A 20,664-nucleotide genomic window follows, 5' to 3' on the forward strand; every position below is an offset into this window, starting at 1 on the left:
TCAGGGTGAGGAGACTCTCCTCCCTTAGTACAGGAGAAAAGCACAAAAGAACAGGCATGGAGGCAAGCTGGTAAAGTGCCAATCTCATGGTCTCTATTTTCTCTGTGAGTAGGAATTGACGTGCCATCACCTCTTTGTGTGTGTCAGTAGTGTGTGTGTGTGTGTGTGGTGTGTAGAGAATATGTAGATGTCTGTAGTGTGTATATGTGTGTATGTGTGTCACGTCTGTATGTGTGCATCTTGAATGTGTGTAGTATGGGTGTAGTATGTGTGTGTAGTATGCATGTCTGTCTGTGTGTAGTGTATTTGTGTGTAAATGTATATAGTGTGTATATGTGTGATGTGTGTGCATGTGTGTAGTGTGTATGTGCATAGTGTGCATATGTGTAGTGTGTGTAGTGTGTGTGTATGTGTGTGGCATGCCTGTGTGTGCATGTGTGCATGTGTGTACACTGTGTGTGTATGTATCATGTGTAGGTGTGTTTGTGTGTAGTATGTATATGTGTGTAGTGTGTATGTGTCTATGTGTGTGTGTAGTGTGTGTGTGAGTAGTGTATGTGTGTAGTGTGTATGTGCATGTGTAGTGTATGTGTGTAGTGTGTATATGTGTCTATGTTGTAGTGTGTCTATCTTCTTGAGAGATGGGGCATTGATATGCCTTTTAGAAATTCTTCTAGAAGCCAACATCTTGAAAATGAGCCTGCTGATGGTGTTCAGAGCTGGCCAGCTCTTCCCTATTCTCCTTCAATCCGGGCACATCCCACCCTGCGTGGCTGGACGTGAACAGGTACATGCAAGTGCGGCCTCTCCATGTGAACACTAAGAGGTTGCTCACTTGCCCCAGTTTTCGCCTCGAAGCAGCACTTCCTTCCCCATTCCCTCCTATTCGATGCAAGGGGCTGATCAGAGTACTCCTATTTGCCTTTGTAGCAACTGTACTACACTTCCCTTTCAAGTCTTCCTCAAAAGAAAGAGGAGAAAATATTTTAATATGATTTTAATGCCTAGCTTTTTCTCCTTTCCTTTTTGTTGTAAAAATACAACACTTTTCCTGTAGAGCAATTAGAAAATGCGGATGCAATTTTAATACCATCATTGACACATCAACCATGTTACTATGCTTCTTTTTCTTTAAAAAATACTCTCGATAGAGGCAGTTTTTAAATTTTTTATTTATTTAATTATTTTGCAAGATTTCAATTTGCATTAAAATTTATTGAGATTTGTTTTATGGCCCAGCACATGATTTATCTTGGTGAACATATTCTGTGCACTTAAAAATGTGTATTCTGTAATTGGTGAGTGAGTTTCTAGGAATGATGGAGTTCAAAAAATGTTCAAGTCAAGTTGGTTGGGAGTGTTGGGTAGAAGTAGTTTTATAACCTGTTTTTTCACTTTGAGTGAAATATTGTGACGGTCAATAAACATGCTTTTTCTACAAAATGATTTATAGTTACGGTGTATTCCGTTGTTTAGCTATTTCCCTATTGCTGGATATTTGTTTTAAAATGTTGGTATTATAAAGAATACTGTGATAATTAACCTTACATTTAAATGTGTATGCATTATTGATTATACTACTGAAGATGAACTTTTAGTAGTTACTATCATTTGAATGTGTCCCCAAAAGTTCATGTGTTGGGAGCTCAGTCCCCAGTGCAACAGTGTTGAGAGGTGAGATCTTTAAGAGGTGATTAGAGAAATGGATTAATGGATTAATCTTGAGCATGGGCTCATTTTCTTGAATGAGTTTGTTATGAAGGAAAGTTTGGGCTGGGTGCGGTGGCTCTCGCCTATAATCTCAGCTGTTTCGGAGGCCAAGGTGAGAGAATTACTTGAAGCCAGAAGTTTGAGACCAACCTGGGTGACATAGCACAATCCCCCTCTCTCTAAAAAAAATAAATAAATCAGAAATTTAGCCAGGCATGGTAAGGCACATATGTAGTCCCAGCTACTTGGGAAGCTGAGGTTGGGGGAGGACCCCTTGGGTGCAAGAGTTCAAGGCTGTAATGAGCTATGATCATGCCACTGCACTCCTGCCTGGGCAACAGAGTGAGACCCTGTCTCAAAAATAAAAATAAAAAAATAAAAAAGCAAGTTCAACTCCCTCTTGCTTTCACTCTCTTGCCTTTCCTCCTTCCACCATGGGATGATGCAGCAACACGTCCCTGATGTTGGCCCGTTGATCTTGGACTCCCCAGCCTCCAAAATCATAGGAAGTAAATCGTTGTCCTCTGTAAATTGCCCAATCTGTGGTATCCTGTTATAGCAGTGCAAAACAGACTAAGACAGCAGTGTAGCTGCTAGTTAAGACTTTGTATTTTTGAAGGCCTTTGATTCATATTCATTTTGAGGCCATTTTAACATCATACCTTTACCCCTCTGAAGATCTCTGGTGTCTTGGCGTATATTTTCATCACTTTCTGTATAGAAAATAAGTCACAGGTGACTCACTGAATTTGGAGCCAGCTTGGAAACAATCAAAATGCCAAAAAATCTAACTTTGTAAAACTAAAAAAAAAAAAATCTGCCTCTTTAAAAATTTGATTCACTTCTGTTCTTAAAGATAGCAATGCGAGATGGTGCTCAACTTCAAAACTGCAAAGCACTGATGCCAAGAAATCCATTTTAATCATGGCATGCCCCGGGACACTTTCAGCATTTGCATGAATTGAAGGTCATTTGTGGTGAGAACAAGGTCTTCTCTCCCGAATCATCCGGCCATCGTACTCACCTCGAAAATGCTGGGATGCCTGTGGGGATCCTGAAAGCATCAGCTGGACATGATGATTGAAATCTCCTAATTATTTGAAAAGCCATTTGGGATAATAGAGTAGGTTTACTTTTCTTTCGTTAATGTCCCTAAGCAGGCTATATAGGAGTTGGAAAGTCACAACTTCACTGCTTTTGGCCAAAGGCCATCGCGGTACTTCCAGATGAAGAAGAAGAAAAAGAAAAAAAAGGAAAAGAAAAAAAAAAAAAAAAAACAGAGACAAAGTGTTCTTTCAGAAAGGTTATAAGCCTGTAGACAGAACAGAATTAAAATACAATTCTGAATGTACCAGCACACAATATTTTGGTGTTGGTTTACTGAAGAGAATGTCAGATCAATATACCACCATGTCAAATTGACTGTGATGTCTAAAATAACTTTTGGTCTGCCTTCAGAAGGAGCTAGTGGGAGAACAGAGAAATAAGTTACATGAAGGTCCATGTTGGACGATAAGGAACTTGTTGCTTAGTGAAAGGTCTTGATAATATTCTGGATAAATGGCACTAAGAAATGTCTGGAATCACTCAAAATACATGCATAGAAGTCTAGAGTAATAAGAAACAAATGCATGGCATAATTCAGTGTAAGAAATAGCAATGCAAAGGTAAGATCTTTGCATTGTATAAATTTGTATAAGCCCTGTAAATGATTACAACTTCATTTCTTATCATTTGTTTTAGATAGCAGAATTAGAGTAGAGCAGTGTTAGTGGGAGAGAGTCCCTTGGAGGTCACAACAATGTGAAGAGCTTGGCCGTGTGGAGTGTCAGCTGAATAACCCATGAGGACCAAAAGAACAGGCCTGGATTTCTTCCACACAGCAGGCCTGGTGAATTCCCATGAAGTTAGATCACTAGGCAAACGTTCCAGGGCTGGCGGTGTACTTATGACTCTCAATCTCCCTTCTAAGTTGTTAAAAAAATTAAAATGAAAAAAAAAACTCTTCGGTACTTAGACATTTTGCTAAGGCAGTATCTGAAATGACACAATGGAATGAAGAGACATCAGATGAATGCTAAGTATGGAGACTATGCAGAATTTAGAAGTTGCCCTGAAAATTGAGAGAAGCTTAGGTGTTGGGGCTAATGGATGAGGTCAGAGGCTTATCAATCACCCAATTAATAAGTGTTTATTGTGACCGTACAAGATACTGGATGCCACAGTAACTACATATGGTGAGAGGTGTAAGACCTAAGTTGGCTATCTGTGTTTAATTTATTGGGAAATTTACTAACAGCTCAAACAGGGTTACCCCAGTGAAATAATTCATGTGGCACCAGGTCACACATTTGAAAGGTGACCTTAAATATGGATGAAGGAAATTGTTGAAGTCAGTGGCCAGTATATTGAATTACAAGACTCAAAACCTTCTCATGCCTCAGATCTTGAGTTCTGTTTTTAAAGACACATTTTCTGGCACATTTGTTTTAAAAAGTCTCTTGGTGGAGTGTGGTGGCTCATGCTTGCAATCCTAGCACTTTGAGAGGCCAAAGTGGGAGGATTACCTGAGACCAGAAGTTTGAGACCAGCCTGGGCAACATAGCAAGACCTCGTTTCTACAAAAAAAAAAAAAAAAAAATCAACTGGGCATGGTGGCATACACTTGGAGTCCAAGCTATTCCAGAGGCTGAGACACTTGAGCACAGGAGTTTGAGGCTGCAGTGAGCTATGAGAGTGCCATTGCCCTCCAGCCTGGCCAACAGAGTGAGACTCTGTCCCAGGAAAAAAAAAAAAAGAGCCTGAACAAATATCAATTCTGAACTCTCTTGGAAACCCTACAATGTCTATATATTTTTCTAGCCAATGGCACAGATTTAAAAACTTCTATTGTCAAATGTTTGTTTTAAATCTTAAGAGAGATTCTTTGGCTTAGTTATCTGGTCATTCCTCATTTAGCCAATAATAGTACAACTTGCTAGAAAAGAATGAAGATTTTTGAAAGAACAGAGCTTTCACATTCTCTGCACAGTGTCAGAGGGTAGGCCCTTGCCCTCCCACATTGTGGTCATTAGCATGAAATTGCTTGGAAAGGTAACCTATGCTCTCCTAACTATGTGGATGAAAATGGTATCCCATAATAAAAATAGAAAAAGGTAATGAAAGTTCACTTCTTGTTGCAATAACAAATGCACAAGTAGTATTTATCACTTGACTGTTCTCCTTATATGGTTTTCTAGTCGTTCATTGCTATGCATGGAGAAGCGTGAACTTGTGAAAATACTTATCATCTGCTCCAGTGGCCCGTTTTCAATGCATTTACAGCATCAACAATAACAACATACAATGACTTTTTTTAAAAAAAAAGGTAATTTTGGACTCAGAGCCTATATGATCTTTATATTTTTGTTTGTTTTGGCTTTGTTTTGTTTTTTTGAACCTAACAAGAAAGTGGTAGCATTAGCCACTCTCAGTTAAAAACGTGAAAACCTTACAGCTAGAGAAATAGTCTTTCAGTGACTGAGGTACAATAATTTCACTTTACACTCTTTTAGTTTCATTACATTGACAACAGATTTTTATATTTCTTATGAATTTTTTAATTATTCTTTTCTATCAGATACTGAGAAATTCTATGTATCATGTTGCAAACCTAATTATTTTTAAAAAGAGATTTATGTCACATGTGACTGACTTCTTATCTATAATGCCCAGAAATACTAATTTTATTTGGAAATACCCAAAAGGATCTGTTAAATTATGAATAAATTGTGGCTCATTTTATGCATAATTATTAAAAAAAGAGTAAAATATCAAAAAATTTATTTGGGGAATTTTATTTTTTAAAAAAAGCTAGTAATTTTCTAACAGAGCTTTAGAAATAATTGCACTCCCAATTTTATGGGGAAGCCATTTCATTATTAATGTGTTTAATTCTCAAAAGTTAGTTGTGATATTTTTACTGTAAGATTGCTTGGAAAATATAGGGAAAAAATATAATTATTTTGTGAATTTTATTATCTCTCCAAGAAAGCAAAAATAAACAGAAATACTAATTTTAGATAAGGATAAGAACATCTAGGTTCTTTTTGCTCTACTATTAAGCAATCTTTGGCAAACGACTTTAATTTTCCTCTCTATGAAATAAAGAGGCTAGAAGTATATCACGTTTGACGGTAATACTGAGATATGCTCTGCAAAAAAAAAAAATGCTTCTTGGTCAAATTACTTTGGAAGTTATCGTATGTTATGCCTACTATGGGATATTTAAGATGCACATTGGTATATTATGGGAATCCTGCAGTGAAAGAACCAACTTACCTTGGTTTATACCAAAATTTCCCAAACCTACTTGGCCACGGACCTCTTCCTTTGTTTTCTTTCTGTACCAGCATACTCGGAACACACACTAGGAAATGCTGGCAGGATATTCAACAGGGTGTGCCTGGTCCCTGGTTTTATGTAGTTCAACACAAGATGATGAAAAGCTGTGTCTCATTTTTCTTTTGAGAAAAAGAAATAAAATTCTGTGTATACATTAATCTCTGGTTTTTTTTCCTAATAATATCTTATTATTTCCTACGTTTTTAGTTTATGTGAACACCAAAAAGTCATAAATTTCATCCACATACTAAGGACCACAATTTCTTAAGTCACTACAACTTCTGGGATGCCAGCAAATCACCACTGTTAGGTTAAGCCTTCCTTAATTACTAAACAAATTTCAAAAAGCACAAATGGGTAAAGTTCTGGACGTCCTAAGCAAACTTTCACACTTTTTAAATAACGGTAGTAAATCAGTGGCCGCATTTATTCAACTAACATTTATTTATTTATTATTTTATAGATAATAAACAAATAAATAAACATATTTTGATAATAATTAAATAAATATATATATATTTGATACCGGCTCTCACTCTGTTGCCCAGGCTGCAGTGGCATGATCTCGGCTCACTGCAACCTCCGCCTCCTGGGTTCAAGTGATTCTCCCACCTCAGCCACCCAAGTAACTGGGACTAAAGGTGCATGTCACCATGCCAGGCTAATTTTTGTATTTTTTGGTAGAGAGGGGGTTTCATCATGTTGACCTGGCTGGTCTTGAAATCGTGACTTCAAGTGATCTGCCAGCCTTGGCCTCTCAAAGTGGTGGGATTATAGGCGTGAGCCGTTGCACCAGCCTCAACAAACATTTAATGAAGATATGTCATACACAAAAGTATGACAGATACTCTAAAAGAATGAAGAAATGCTTCCCTACATTAAAGAAGCTTTTGGTCTACAAGAAGATGAATATAATAATATTTTAATAATGTGATATATTACACAATAATAGCAAAAATAACAATAGCTAGTGTTTATTAAATGCCTACTAATATCACAGATACTATATATCTATTATCATTCATCTTAAAAAAAAAACCTTAAAGCACAGATCCTATTATTGTTCTCATTTTACATCAAGGAAACAGGAGCTCAGAGAGATTAGTGATTTGTCTTATGACACACAACTGTCAAATAAAAGAAAGGATTCAGATCAAGGTCCATATGACTGCAGCATCACACTGCCTTTCAAATCAGGCTTAAACATGAATGCAGGCAGAAGAGAAGGAACTAATGAGATAGGGAAGTAGCGCCATATGAAGAGGAATACTTGATAGAACTGGGCTTCACAGGAAGGTCAAAGTCAAGATTGCTAGGAGAGTGAGTTGGCCTTGGGAAAATGAGTGACTGTCTCTTTCTCTGAGACAGGAATGAAAAAAAAAGAAAGAAAGAAAGAAAGAACTGTGGGGAGAAACTGTGAGGAGAAAAAGGCCTTCCAGACTCCTTCCTTTCTCACACTAAGGTCTGGGAAGGATTCCTAATGTCCGTTCCCTCAAAGGTAGCTCGTGTTTGAATGTAACCTGTGTTTCTTACTTGATATGAGCCCTAACCTGAATGTACTTGAGGTCTCTCCATGAACTACCAAGTCTACCTAATCAGATAAAATGTTAGTATCCATGGTTTCTTCTCAGAAACTCAGAGATCCCGGCCATAGTTTTGTTGTTGTTGTTGTCATTTTTGCTACTTAAAAAAAAAACAAGCATAGACGATACACCAGAATTCAAATAACTAAAAACTATTCTCTCTGGCTTCATGAGTACCTATGACAGTCAACACAGCTCCCCTATCTTGTGGGAACTCTTCAAATGCAAAATACCCATCTTGGAGAGTATAAATTGTGTGTTGGAAGTTTAGAGAAAGGGCACCTTCCATCTCAATCTATTCTAAGTGCCAAACATAATAATTTAGCTTACTTTTGAAATGAAGTCTTCATTCTTGATTACAAACATTTCTTCTCATTTTGTCCTGGACACAAAGATTCCTAAAAAGATGATGAAGCTGGTGAGTGGCAGCTTGGGGCCCTTGAAGATCACTGTGTGTCTTCTCCTGTGTAAACTTTACCTACTTAAGAGGATTTAGGAAAGAGTCCCCTTTTAACCCATCATCCTCTCTTCCATTTATAACCTTTGAACTTCATGGGGCTTAAGCAAATTAAAGTATTAGATTCCATCATGATTCAAGGTAATGAAAACCTTTCCCTAAGGCCTCAGATGAGCTATAGAAAATAAAGACCGTATGTGAATCCTTTAGGTCCATGACGTTTGACTCTTCAGTGGGTAGTGAGGGAAGCTCAGGGAGCGTTTTACACAGTCTTCTTCCAAAGATAAGCAATGGTTGGTATTGAAGAACTCTGTGTTCTAGTCTCAGCTCTGCTGCAAATTCATTGCCTGGCCTTGGGCATTTAGATGGATTGGGTTAAATGGTCTTTTTAAAAGATCTTTCTAGTTCAAAGATTCTAAATCATAAAACTGGAATGAATGGAATACTCCCATTATGGAAAAATCCAGCTGAGGGTGTTTGCATTTCAGAATGCAACGCACACATCTTTTGCTGACAAATACAGTTTTTTCACTCAACACTAAGTGATGAAAGAGTGCATACCTGCACACGGAATAGACTTACTCACAGAAATCATATTAGTAAATTATAAAATTGCATGAAAATCCAAGCAGTGTGCATTGCAATAGTTTCTCAACTCTGCTCTATAAAATGATGGAAATCCACGCACAGCAGTTATCTCTAAGAGAGTTAGCAATTACCCTCAGGAGTTTGCAAGTCAAAAGTTCTAGACCTCTTGATGCCTGGGTCACTGGCTGTGGCAATCCCAAATCCTGTTCACTCCTAGCTTTAGAATTGGCATCCTCTTATTTTGCAATAGAAAGGAGCAAATGTAGTTTCCCAACTTAGGGAAGGTCCGGGACTTACGAAGTCTACTAAATGTACCCAAGCACTTAGAATATTATGGGTATAACAATTCACTCAATTAAAGAGAAGGGCTTCTGGTGTTTTTGTTGTGTGCTATCATCTAGTAATAATGAAATATTTAGACAGGACTATTCCTACTTATACATCTCCTACATCCTGAGTGTACAAACATTTGGGAAAATGCTGACCTGAATTCAGGGATGAAGTATGAAGACTTGGAAAAAAAGAAACAGTAACTCGTTAAATTAAAGGTTGGGTCTGTAGTTTGGTTTTGTTAAATCCATACTGCAGTATGAGATCAAAAGTAACTTTGTATCTTAGCTGCCATTTTCTACTGATTTTTGCCAAGAGTTCTAAATGTTCTGTTTTCTCTCTTTGAGGAAAATTCCTGTTTTCTTTTCCTGACACAAATTTTCTGTCACACCCTAGGAAAACTCAAAATAAACTATACTCTAAGCTATATGAGGAAAGAAAAAAAGTCTTTTTATCTCTTGCACCTGGGATGATCCCTGATACTGGTAGATACTCACTAAATGTTCATTGAATAAGGCTGCCAAATTAATGAATTAATGACAGAATCAAGAATTTGGGGATCCTGTCACGTAAATGCATGGAGCTTGCGAATGTCTTGTGATTTATATTGATCGTTTGTAAAATGCCAACTTAAGCTTGGGTTAGTTCCATTCGGAAACTGGCCTCCTAGCATAACCCTAACAGATAATTATAAATCCACAAAAAATGTAAGAACATTCTCTGCACAATCTCTTTACCAATTCAGATTGGTCCTGGCAGACATAAAATTTTGTGAATTCCTGGTACGGTAAATTCTCATCAAATGCCAACAAGAGGATATCTAGAGAAAAATGTTCTGTTACGTTCACTGAAAATGAGGACAGCATTTTTGTTTTTTCTCATTGGTTTTTCCTAGATTACGTTATTATAGCTACAGATCATCCCCTCCTTTGAGGGTCATTGCTAAGAAAGTTCAAGTTTACATTTTCCCCTCGATGTCGCTTAAAAAGCCCTTCTAAGATAAGAGATATTATTGTGGTCAAATCTACTTTGCAAGAAATAAACTTGGCATCAAAGGAAAACTACCTCATTCTTTCCCTCAACCGTAGTCAGTCATGTCTATGGCAATCCTGGATTCAATTATTAGTGATTCTGCCAGCATCTTGACATTTCTTTTAGAGTCAGAGGGAGGAGGGACAAAATTGATCTATTTATACGCTACCCCGCCTTTGTTCTTTCCCCCTCTTTTTCCTATATACCCAAGACTTCAGCAGTCAGTATCTAGATCTCAATTTCTCTTCCTTGTGTTAAAAGTTAGGGAACGGTTTCTGGGTGGGTGGAAGAATATCACTTTAATTTTCAGACTTTAAGAATGTCAACCTCATTGAGGATACCAAGAAAATAGCCTGGAAAACGCCTTCTATAAAGTGGATGAACACCTTTCAGATAAGCAGATGACTCAGAGTTCTTTTATCTTCACAAAAGAGTTCATTCATTAAAATGAGAAAGTTGTGCCGGGCGCGGTGGCTCAAGCCTGTAATCCCAGCACTTTGGGAGGCCGAGACGGGCAGATCACGAGGTCAGGAGATGGAGACCATCCTGGCTAACACAGTGAAACCCCATCTCTACTAAAAATACAAAAAATTAGCCGGGGGTGGTGGCGGCGCCTGTAGTCCCAGCTACTCGGGAGGCTGAGGCAGGAGAATGGGGTGAACCCGGGAGGCGGAGCTTGCAGTGAGCCGAGATCGCGCCACTGCACTCCAGCCTGGGCGACAGAGCGAGACTCCGCCTCAAAAAAAAAAAAAAAAAAAAAAAAAAAAGTAAGTTGTTTACTCTTGAAGAATTATTTACACCTCTGAAGAATAATTATGCCAAACTATGAGAAGCCTATAGGGTGTGTGTATAATCATGTATTTATTTATCTGACAAATGTTTATTAAGCACTGATTATGTGCCAGGCATAGTTCTGGTTGTTGAGGATACAGTGGTGAATAAGACCCCAAAAGTCCCTGTTCATAAAATGAAGATATTTAAAATACAAGTAAGTGAATAATTTAGTATAATTCCAGGCGACACTATGAAGAAAAAGAAAAGCAGAGAGTAAGGATGTGCATTTGTCTAAGAGAGCAACATTGAAGTGAAGACATGAATGATAAAAAGAGGAACATCAGAGACACACATCCTATAATGGCATGAGACCTGAAGACCCTCCACAGCCACATGGTAAAATGTGGTCATAAAACTGGGCAAAATGGAGTACTTCCATTAAGGAAAAACACACCTGAGGGTATGTGCATTTCAGGATGCAATGTATACATCTTTTTTTTTTTTTTTTTTTTTTTGAGACAGAGTCTCTCACTGTCTCCCAGTGTGGAGTGCAGTGGCGCAATCTCGGCTCACTGCAAGCTCCACCTCCTGGGTTCATGCCATTCTCCTGCCTCAGCCTCCCAAGTGGCTGGGATTACAGGCATGCACCACCATGCCTGGCTAATTTTTCGTGTTTTTAGTAGAGACAGGGTTTCACCGTGTCAGCCAGGGTGGTCTCAACCTCCTGACCTTGTGATCTGCCCTCCTCGGCCTCCCAAAGTGCTGGGATTACAGGCGTGAGCCACCGCGCCCGGCCATATACACATCTTTTGGTGACAAATACAGTTTTTCCACTGAACACTCAGCGATTAAAAAGTGCATATACACAGAATAGACTCACTCATGGAAATTACATTAATAAAATATATAATTGTGTAAAAAGTGCAAGCGGTGAGCATGGACACTGCACACTGAGCCAGGTAGAAGGTGAGTTGCAGAGATGTGAGCAGAGCAAGGGCAAGGTCCAAATTAAGTAGGTCTTTTTAAGCCAAGGTGAAGCTTTAATTTTATTTTAAGTGTAATGGCAAGGCATTGAGGACTTGAACAGGGCATGATATAATCTAATTTATATTTTAAAAGATTGTTGGGGGGTTGGGCATGGTGGCTCATACCTGTAATCCCAGCACTTTGGGAGGCCAAGGCTGACAAATTGCTTGAGCCCAGGAGTTTGAGACCAGCCTGGGCAACATGGTGAGACATTGTCTCTACAAAAATTACAAAAATTAGCCAAGCATGATGGTACATGCCTGTAGTCCCAGCTACTCAGGAAGCTGAGGCGGGAAGATAACTTGAGCACAGGAGGTCAAGGGTGCAGTGAGCAGTGATCAGCCTGGGTGACAGAGTGAGACCCTGTCTAAAAAAAAAATGAAAATAAATAAAAATAAAGATACTTGTGTTTTTTTTTTTAGTGGAGCAAGAGAGGAAACTGGGCACTGGTTAGGAGGCCTTTTCAGCAGTTCAGGGAAGCAAGAAATGATGGTGAAAATAACACAACGTCAACAAGTCACGTCACTGGAAACCTCCTCTGCATCTCATTGGCGTGGAGATTCCCTCATGGGTTCTGTCCTGGAGTTGCAATACTTCAATCTCAGAAATAAGAATCCTGAACAAAAGCATTCTGCAAATTAGATCTCACATAATTAGCTACGAAATTTACTTTTTTTATCTTCTTATTAAGCCTAGTTATACTACAAGGATTTTATGTAAGCTTTTGAAATTAAAAAAAAAAAGAGGCAAATCACATGAGATAAACAAAGACACGTGATAAGAGGTAAGGGGAGTGGGAGCGTCTTGTTCAAGCAATGAAAGGTAATTACACTAACAAGAAAGACCATGATGCAGAGATTTAGACACACCAAGAAATCCTTAACACTCCCAATAAAGATACAAATAATTGAGCATAAGAAATATACACAAAAATAAAAATATTCCATTGAACTGTATGTCAATATATCATATTTTCAGCACCCAAAATCTAGAGAGTATGGCCAAAGAAAGGATCTTTGTGGCATTTCTGTGCATGTGTGGCAGTATAGGAAATGTCCCTTGCACATGGAAATGTTGGGATTGCCAGGAAATGCTCATAGTTCTCTGTAGACAAAGGAACAATATTGTTTAATTTGGGACCATTCAAGGAAATTGAGGATATACAGCAGATAATGAATTATATGATTCTGTTCCTTACAAATAGACTAGAGTCTACCATTTCATTTCACCAGATAGCATCATGGTGGGATGACAGAAGGAATTTCCATCTCAACTTAATGGATAGGAAAATGAAACACAGAGAGGTGAGAAGAATCACTCTTCATTCCCGGATGACCAGCTCAGGCCTAGACCACCCCATCCAACCCCACATCCACCATTCAAGCTGCTAGGGTCTGTTCTTCTAACCAATGTCCGTAACCAGTCACTGCATCCTTGTCTTTTGCCATCTTGTTCCACTTAACAGAGGAATGAGTTTTTCTGGGAAGGAAAATGGAACAAAAAGAAAAAAATTTGTATTTGTCAAGAAAATAAAAAAGTTTTCAAGCAGCATATATGTCACATACACACGCATGCCCTTTTTACACATGCACATTTGCTCATGCACATACACTTACACATCTGTATATACACACACTCACATGCACACATGCACATCCACACACAAACCAATCATTCATCCCTCAGAAGCAGTATATATATATATATAATTTTAATTTTTGTGGGTACATAGGAGGTATACAAACTTATAGGGTACATGAGATGTCTTGCCACAGGCATGCAATATGTAATAATCACATCATGTAAAATGGGATCTCCATTTCTTCAAGCATTTATTTTTTGTGTTACAAACAATCCAGTTATACTCTCAGTTATTTTTAAATATACAGTTAAGTTGTACATTTAAACATACCCCACTCCTAACCCACCCTCCCACTACCCTTCACCTCCCACTACCCTTCCCTGGCCCTGGTAACCATCCTTCTATTCTCTGTCTCCATGAGCTCAGTTGTTTTGATTTTTAGATTCTACAAATAAGTCAGAACATGCAATGTTTGTCTTTCTGTGCCTGGCTTATTTCACTTAGCATAATGACCTCCAGGTCCATCCATATTGTTGCACATGGTAGGATCTCATTGGTTTTATAGCTGAATGGTACGCTATTGTGTAGAAGTACCACATTTTGTTTATCCATTCATCTGCTGGTGGTTATGTAGGTTGAGAAACAGAATATTTTTGTCATATTACCTCTGGCCACCTGAACAAGTACTGTCCATGTAGTTTCAGTAAGGAATCAAGTAAGTTAACAAGTAGAAAATGAAACCCAGGAAAAAGAGATTAAAAGGCACTGAAATGCTTAACTCTGAAGGACAGAGGCTGAAAAATAATTTCATAACAATCTACACATGTAACATTTACACAGAGGTTGATGACTGATTACTACCATTGTCATATAATTGAATGTCTTCTCCACACCTAGTACAAGTATGTTGATCTGGCTCTGCTAGGAACACTAGAGGATGAATTTAAAACTTTGTTATTTGAATTTCTGGCTAGTTATCTATATGAAATCTGGAGAGTAAAGTAATTGTTGAATACTAGAATGGTTTATCCCAAATGAGAGCTTCAAAAAGTAAACTCTATTCTTCTGAGGTCCATTTCAGCACCATTATCTATCCCACTCTTTTCTTTCCTCTATCTTCGCTGTATTGTTTCATGCACAATGCCCCCTTTTTTTTATTTTTTATTTTTTTTTTGTTTCATGCCCTAACCTATTTCACGGCATAGCCTAAGTCCCACCATATTGAAATTAAATAATTTTCCCCTTTGAAAAACCCCTTTAATAAAGCAGAATTTTGGAACATGTAGAGCTAACATTCATACTTTCAACTGTTTGCAAGAGATTTCAATTATTTTTACATTTGTTGGGCTGGGCCTGAATTAGAAGCGTGATATGCAGGAGGAAATCACTTCCTAGTGAGGGAAACTAGGCCACTGTTGAACAACTACAGTTTAATGAGGACTTGTTGTTCTCTACACATCTTTGTGCATGCAGTAACATCTGAACATAAACTTTGGAATTTTCAAGTTTCTTAGTTTGTATCTCTGGCAAATCTCAAGTATCTACTCTACCTAAAGTCTATCTTATCATATAAATCAGAGTCTAGAAAGGCTATGATCTGAACACTCTTCCTTAGGAATTCTGGAATATCATGGCATACTTCTGGTTCTTCTAGAAGATCATTTCAGCCAGTGAGAAATACACTAAAACTTCATTTTGTCAGTTCCTGGTTCGTTAAGCCAAAAAATTGATGGGAAAAACTTGTTTTGGGGAGTTTAGGGTCAGTACACAACAATAGGTCCAATAACTGTACCAGTTCTAGGATGAAGAAAACACCACGAGAGTGCCCTCATACTACAGGATGAAGAAGGATCCCAGCTCTGATCCCTGTGACAGATAGCGGGAAAGAGTTCCACATTCAGTCATGGAGAAATGTCAGAGAAGGAGAGGCATTCATGCCAGAGAAGTGGGATCATGTCACAGAAATTTCCAGAGTCCTGCTCTATGGAAATGTAGTCTAAGTCCTTTAGAAATGATTTTTAACATAAAAAGAAATTAAGATTACTACTCAGAGGCCAAGAGAATTGTTACAATTATTGGGGAGGTAGAAGTTTGTATGCTATATGTTGAGTAGTGGGAGGTGACATTCTTTGGATTAGAATAAAACTGACTAATTCTGCAAAACTGTTGGAGTGACTAAAAGACAAAGTAACAAGCATAAAGGTAATAGTGATAACACTCATCCCTGATTGAGTTCTCTTTATGAATCAGCACTATATACATTATCTCTTTTAATCCTTCTAACTACTGTTTGAGGTAGGTACAATTAAGCAATTTTACAGAACAGAAAGCCAAGACACAGGAATTTAAGTAACTTAACACTCAAAATTACACAGGGTGCAAGTAGTAGAGTTAGAATTCAAGCCTACATTTGTGTGATTTCATACCTTGTATTCTTAAAATTGCTATGTCCTATCTCTTTTAGAAAATGACACAAAGGCAAGGGAAGACTCTTGCATTAAAGAACAAATTCCGTGTTAGGAAAATCTCTCATATTAGAAAAAACTAAAAACTGGCCACCTGATGTCAGGGGTGGGATGGAGTTGAGACATAAGAGTGAATCCTGAGGGGTGACTTTAGTTAGAATGGAATCCAGCCTCGAATTCCCAAATGATAGGGATGACCTGGAAACCTAAAGATTCTCTTCTATTTTTCTCTAATTATTTAATGTGTGGCAGGTGATCTAAGTGTGGTAAGTTGTAAGTTCTTACCTTGGGGGCAAGTGTTCAGTCTATAATAATAATATTTTTAAAAGACTATTCAATCTTTAATTGATAGATTCTCATTCCTGTAAGACAAGACATTATGGCCTTGCAGAAACAGAAGTCAGAATACTGACCACAGTTAGTATCAAAGGTCTTTTCAGTTCCCAAAGTACTTGAGTTTTAGTTACATCCTCATATGTACTACACTTGACCTTAGTCAGCTAAAAGGACGAGGAGTGACTATATCCTCATACGTAAAAGACATATTCAGGAAAAGACTCTTAAATTCCTTGGACAACTAATATTTTCTCTTTTGAATAGCTATGACCTTCACCCTTACTTCCAATTCTAAACTTTTAGACCAAACAAGACACAATCAACTCATGATCAAACCCTGCAAACTATGCATATGTAGATTTATGTAAATAGCCATGCAAATCAGGTACCACCACTGGGCTTCTGGGAGGTTGCAAATGGAGCCCTTGGTACAGTAGAGGTCAAATGTCCTTGGCTTAGAGCTCAATTCCACATGCAGATTTTAACAGGACAATGGCGGCCCCTAAACACAGCAGTCTTTAAATGCTGTGATAATTCTACGGTTGAATAGTTTTCCGTCATAATTAGGAAGGGGTGACCTGGTTCAGTGAAAAATGAAGAGCAGAGCAGAATGAAATTGTGCTCTAATATTCCAGTTTATTTAAGTTTGGTACTTATTATTTCCCTATCCCTGCCTTCCTCACTTTTTCACTGTCCATTAAGGGACCTCAGTTGGCATGGAACATTGCTTTCCTATTTCAGCCGCCTTTGACTGGCATACTGAATTTCCCTAACTTAACTAAAAGATGGGACAGCCCAAGGCCACTATCCTTGAAAATGTCTCTTGCCTTGAAGCGTGGGTATCTTCCCTGAGATGCTGCACCAATGATGCCAATTAAATTCTCAAAGACTACATGAACAAGAGATTCTTCAATGACTATTGCCACCATTATTACTAAGAGCCATGAACTCTTAACTCCAAATAATCAACAAAGACCAAAGGATCTCTCCAAAAAGGCCATTAGACTTTGGAATATCCTTGCGGAGGCTTGCTGGACAATCTTGGGACTAGGCTATTACTAGTTCCTCTGTCCTATGGCGGAGGAACGGGACTATGGAGTACGTGGGTGTGATCCTACTAAATGTTAGACTTTGAGAGATAACAGAAGCCAGAAATGTCCTCCGCCATCCATGTGTGTGCATTGGCTATTCCCTTCACTGCCAGGGTTTTGTCCTCTTCTACTGCAGAATTCAACTGTAAAAGGTAAAAGCTGCCATGAGATTTGGTGAGTCGTGGGAGATGGCCTTCTCAGAATTAGGGTATAATTGACTAATTCTGCAAAACTACTGAATGGACTAAGAGACAAAGTAACAACCATAAAGGTCATATTGGTAATACTCATCCTTGATTAATCTGTCTTTATGAATTAGCACTATACACCTTACCTCATTTAATCCTTCTAACTGCGGCTTCAGGTAGGTGTCATTAAGCCATTTTACAGAGCAAGAAATCGAGGTACAGGGAATTTATGCAACTTACTAATCAAAAATTACATGGGTTATAAGTGGTAAGTCACAGTTCAAGCCTACAATTGTGTGATTTCAAAGTTAGCTTTTTTTTCTTTTTTTTTTTAGATGGAGTCTTGCTCTGTGGCCCAGGCTGGAGTGCAGCGGCGCGATCTCGGCTCACTGCAAGCTCCGCCTCCCGGGTTCACGCCATTCTCCTGCCTCAGCCTCCGGAGTAGCTGGGACTACAGGCGCCCGTCACCACGCCCGGCTAATTTTTCGTATTTTTAGTAGAGATGGAGTTTCACCGTGTTAGCCAGGATGGTCTCCATCTCCTGACCTCATGATCTACCCGCCTCGGACTCATAAGTGCTGGGATTACAGGCATGAGACATCGCGCCTGGACGGTTTTTTTCTTTCTTTCTTTCTTTTTTTTTAAGGACAAGGTCACACTCTGTCGCCCAGGCTGGAGTGCAGTGTCACCTTGAATGCTTGGACTCAGAGATCCTCCTGCTTCAACTTGAGGAGTAGCAGGGACTACAGGTGTGAGTCACTAAGCCCAGGTTAAAAGCTTGTATTTTTTTTTATCATTATTCTCTATGTCTTCCAGACAGCGATTCAAAGGAGTCATTTAGAGTAGTCGGACTTTGAACTTCACCAATACTCCCTGACTACCAACAAATCTCATGCAGGGAAATTTGAACAGTTCCCAATGCTGGCCACTCCAAACCTACGGCCACACACCCCTGCCTCCTTCTCCCCAAGCACTTGGTCCTACAGCTTGACACAGCGAGAATATTCCTGTTCCCTTAACGCATCTCCAGGACCGTGGCCAATGGCAGACACCAGGTCATTAAACCCATTCACAGCTGAATGACTAAAGAGAGGACATGATAGTTTTAATTAATTCTTTGCAATTGAGCCCTGTGTTTCTTGGATAAGATTATTACTTCTGAGTTCCTCTCAATTCCATATCGAAGAAACTCAGATCAAAATGCCAATTTCCTTCCATGAAATGGTCCGGAAAATAAGAGAGATAAAAATCTGAAAGTATTTACAAATATCAATTGTTAAGTGGAGAAAAGGAAATGAGTGAGTTTAGAATTAGCCAAAGTCTGTGAGGAATTTCTGAAAAAACGTAATCTATCAGGATAAAAGCTGTGGTTCTAGTGATGACTAAATTGTGAAAATAAAATTAAAAGGGGGTTGGGGTGGGGATGTAAAAAGTAGAAATTGAAGTTTGCTTTGTTTAGTGCAGAGAGATAAGGATTTGAGGAAAAGGGGGATGGAGTAGGGGAGGTTTCCTTTAAATGAGACAAGAAAAAGTAAACAAGTTATGCCACATACAGAAAGGAGAAATGGACCAATATCCAGCTTTCAATTTGCTGGCTAAGTATTTAGATTGATGCAAAAGTAATTGCGGTTTTTGCCATTACTTTTAATGGCAATTACTTTTGCACCAACTTAATACTTTCGCTTAGACTATAAATAATTCTCACCTGTGGTTATGTATAAACCATGTAAGCAGCACCAATATTTGAAAGAGAAAATTGTTCTCGCCTGTAATTAAAAGATATTATATTCTCAGTCAGCTGTGTTGTCCTAGAATCCATTAATCAAAGAAGCCATTACATCTCTACTTATATTAATTCCATTATTGTATCACGTGAGTTATGTTCAAACATTTATTGCCCAATAATTTTCAGAGAAAAATATAATAACTTGGGTGGAGATATCATTAATGGGAAGAGATTTTTGGCAAGCAAGTTAATGAAATGCATGAACTAACCCTCCAACCCCAATTATAATGAACTTTTCCAAATTCCAGGGCTAATGGGTAAGCTACAAACGCTGCAAATGAGCTTGCTAGATTCGGGCAGCCCTCTGTGAATGTCAATTTAGTCCTAGAGTTTTGCAAGGATAATATCAAGTGAACAAAATCTGGACCTCTGCCTCATCTTCCAAAACATTCAAGCCAATTCTTGTATGCCCATTAATTTTTTAGCAACAACTTCCATTCAATCTCTGGATAAAAGATAATGTTTATATGAAAAAAAATATTTTCTAAAACAGGCAGTAGGGAGTTCCTTTTTAAAATCTCATGTGGTAAAACAATATCTTTCCAAAAATATTTTATAAGGCTTTATAGTTTCTTGTAAGAGAATTTATTATGTATTGCCTTTTATCACTGTGCGTGTCAAACGGCAGAATTATGAGATAAATGGTAATGGTAGTCATTTGATATTTGCTTTAGGAAGCCTGAACAATTGCAAAAAGACACTGTGCTTCCTATCGAATACCTAATACTTGATTCCAGACTTGAAATGCCAGAGGTTTACTGCAAGTCTGAGACAGAAGAGAGGGATTAAAAATGATAAAATTTGGATTTGGGCACAGCCAATCATAATATCTTAACATCTGACGCGACCTCTGGAGTTATCTGCACCAGACGAGCTCTTCCAGTCGGAGATGAGGTGAGGCCCACAGCTGAGGAATCCAATGGCCCCAGCTTTAGAGATGGGTGGCATCTGCAGGAGAAAGTCCCACAGGTCTACGGGGAGGAGTTTTTATTCTTTAGCAACAGAATACCAGCTGAACATGTTTTATGTAAAATAACGGATGAAATCCCAACCTATAATTGACACAGAATGGAGATGCTTGGGTTGAAGGTGGAGAAGGTGGAGAAGAGGCCCCCATCCACCTGGCACTGCTCTCCAGCTCCCTGCAATTCCTCTGTGGGGAGTTATCAGACACTTAGGTCTCAGGGGAACTGCATGAGTTAGGACTTTTCCGGTTGCAAAGTAAACAATTCGATCTGAGTGAGAATAACATCAAAGAAAATAATGATGGTTATGCTAATAATGGTCTCATGGACCCAGAGGAGCAATGCATGTGGATTTGAGGAAGGGATTA

This window comes from Macaca fascicularis, chromosome 9 (genome assembly GCF_037993035.2).
Source record: "Macaca fascicularis isolate 582-1 chromosome 9, T2T-MFA8v1.1".
Classification (NCBI taxonomy): domain Eukaryota; kingdom Metazoa; phylum Chordata; class Mammalia; order Primates; family Cercopithecidae; genus Macaca; species Macaca fascicularis.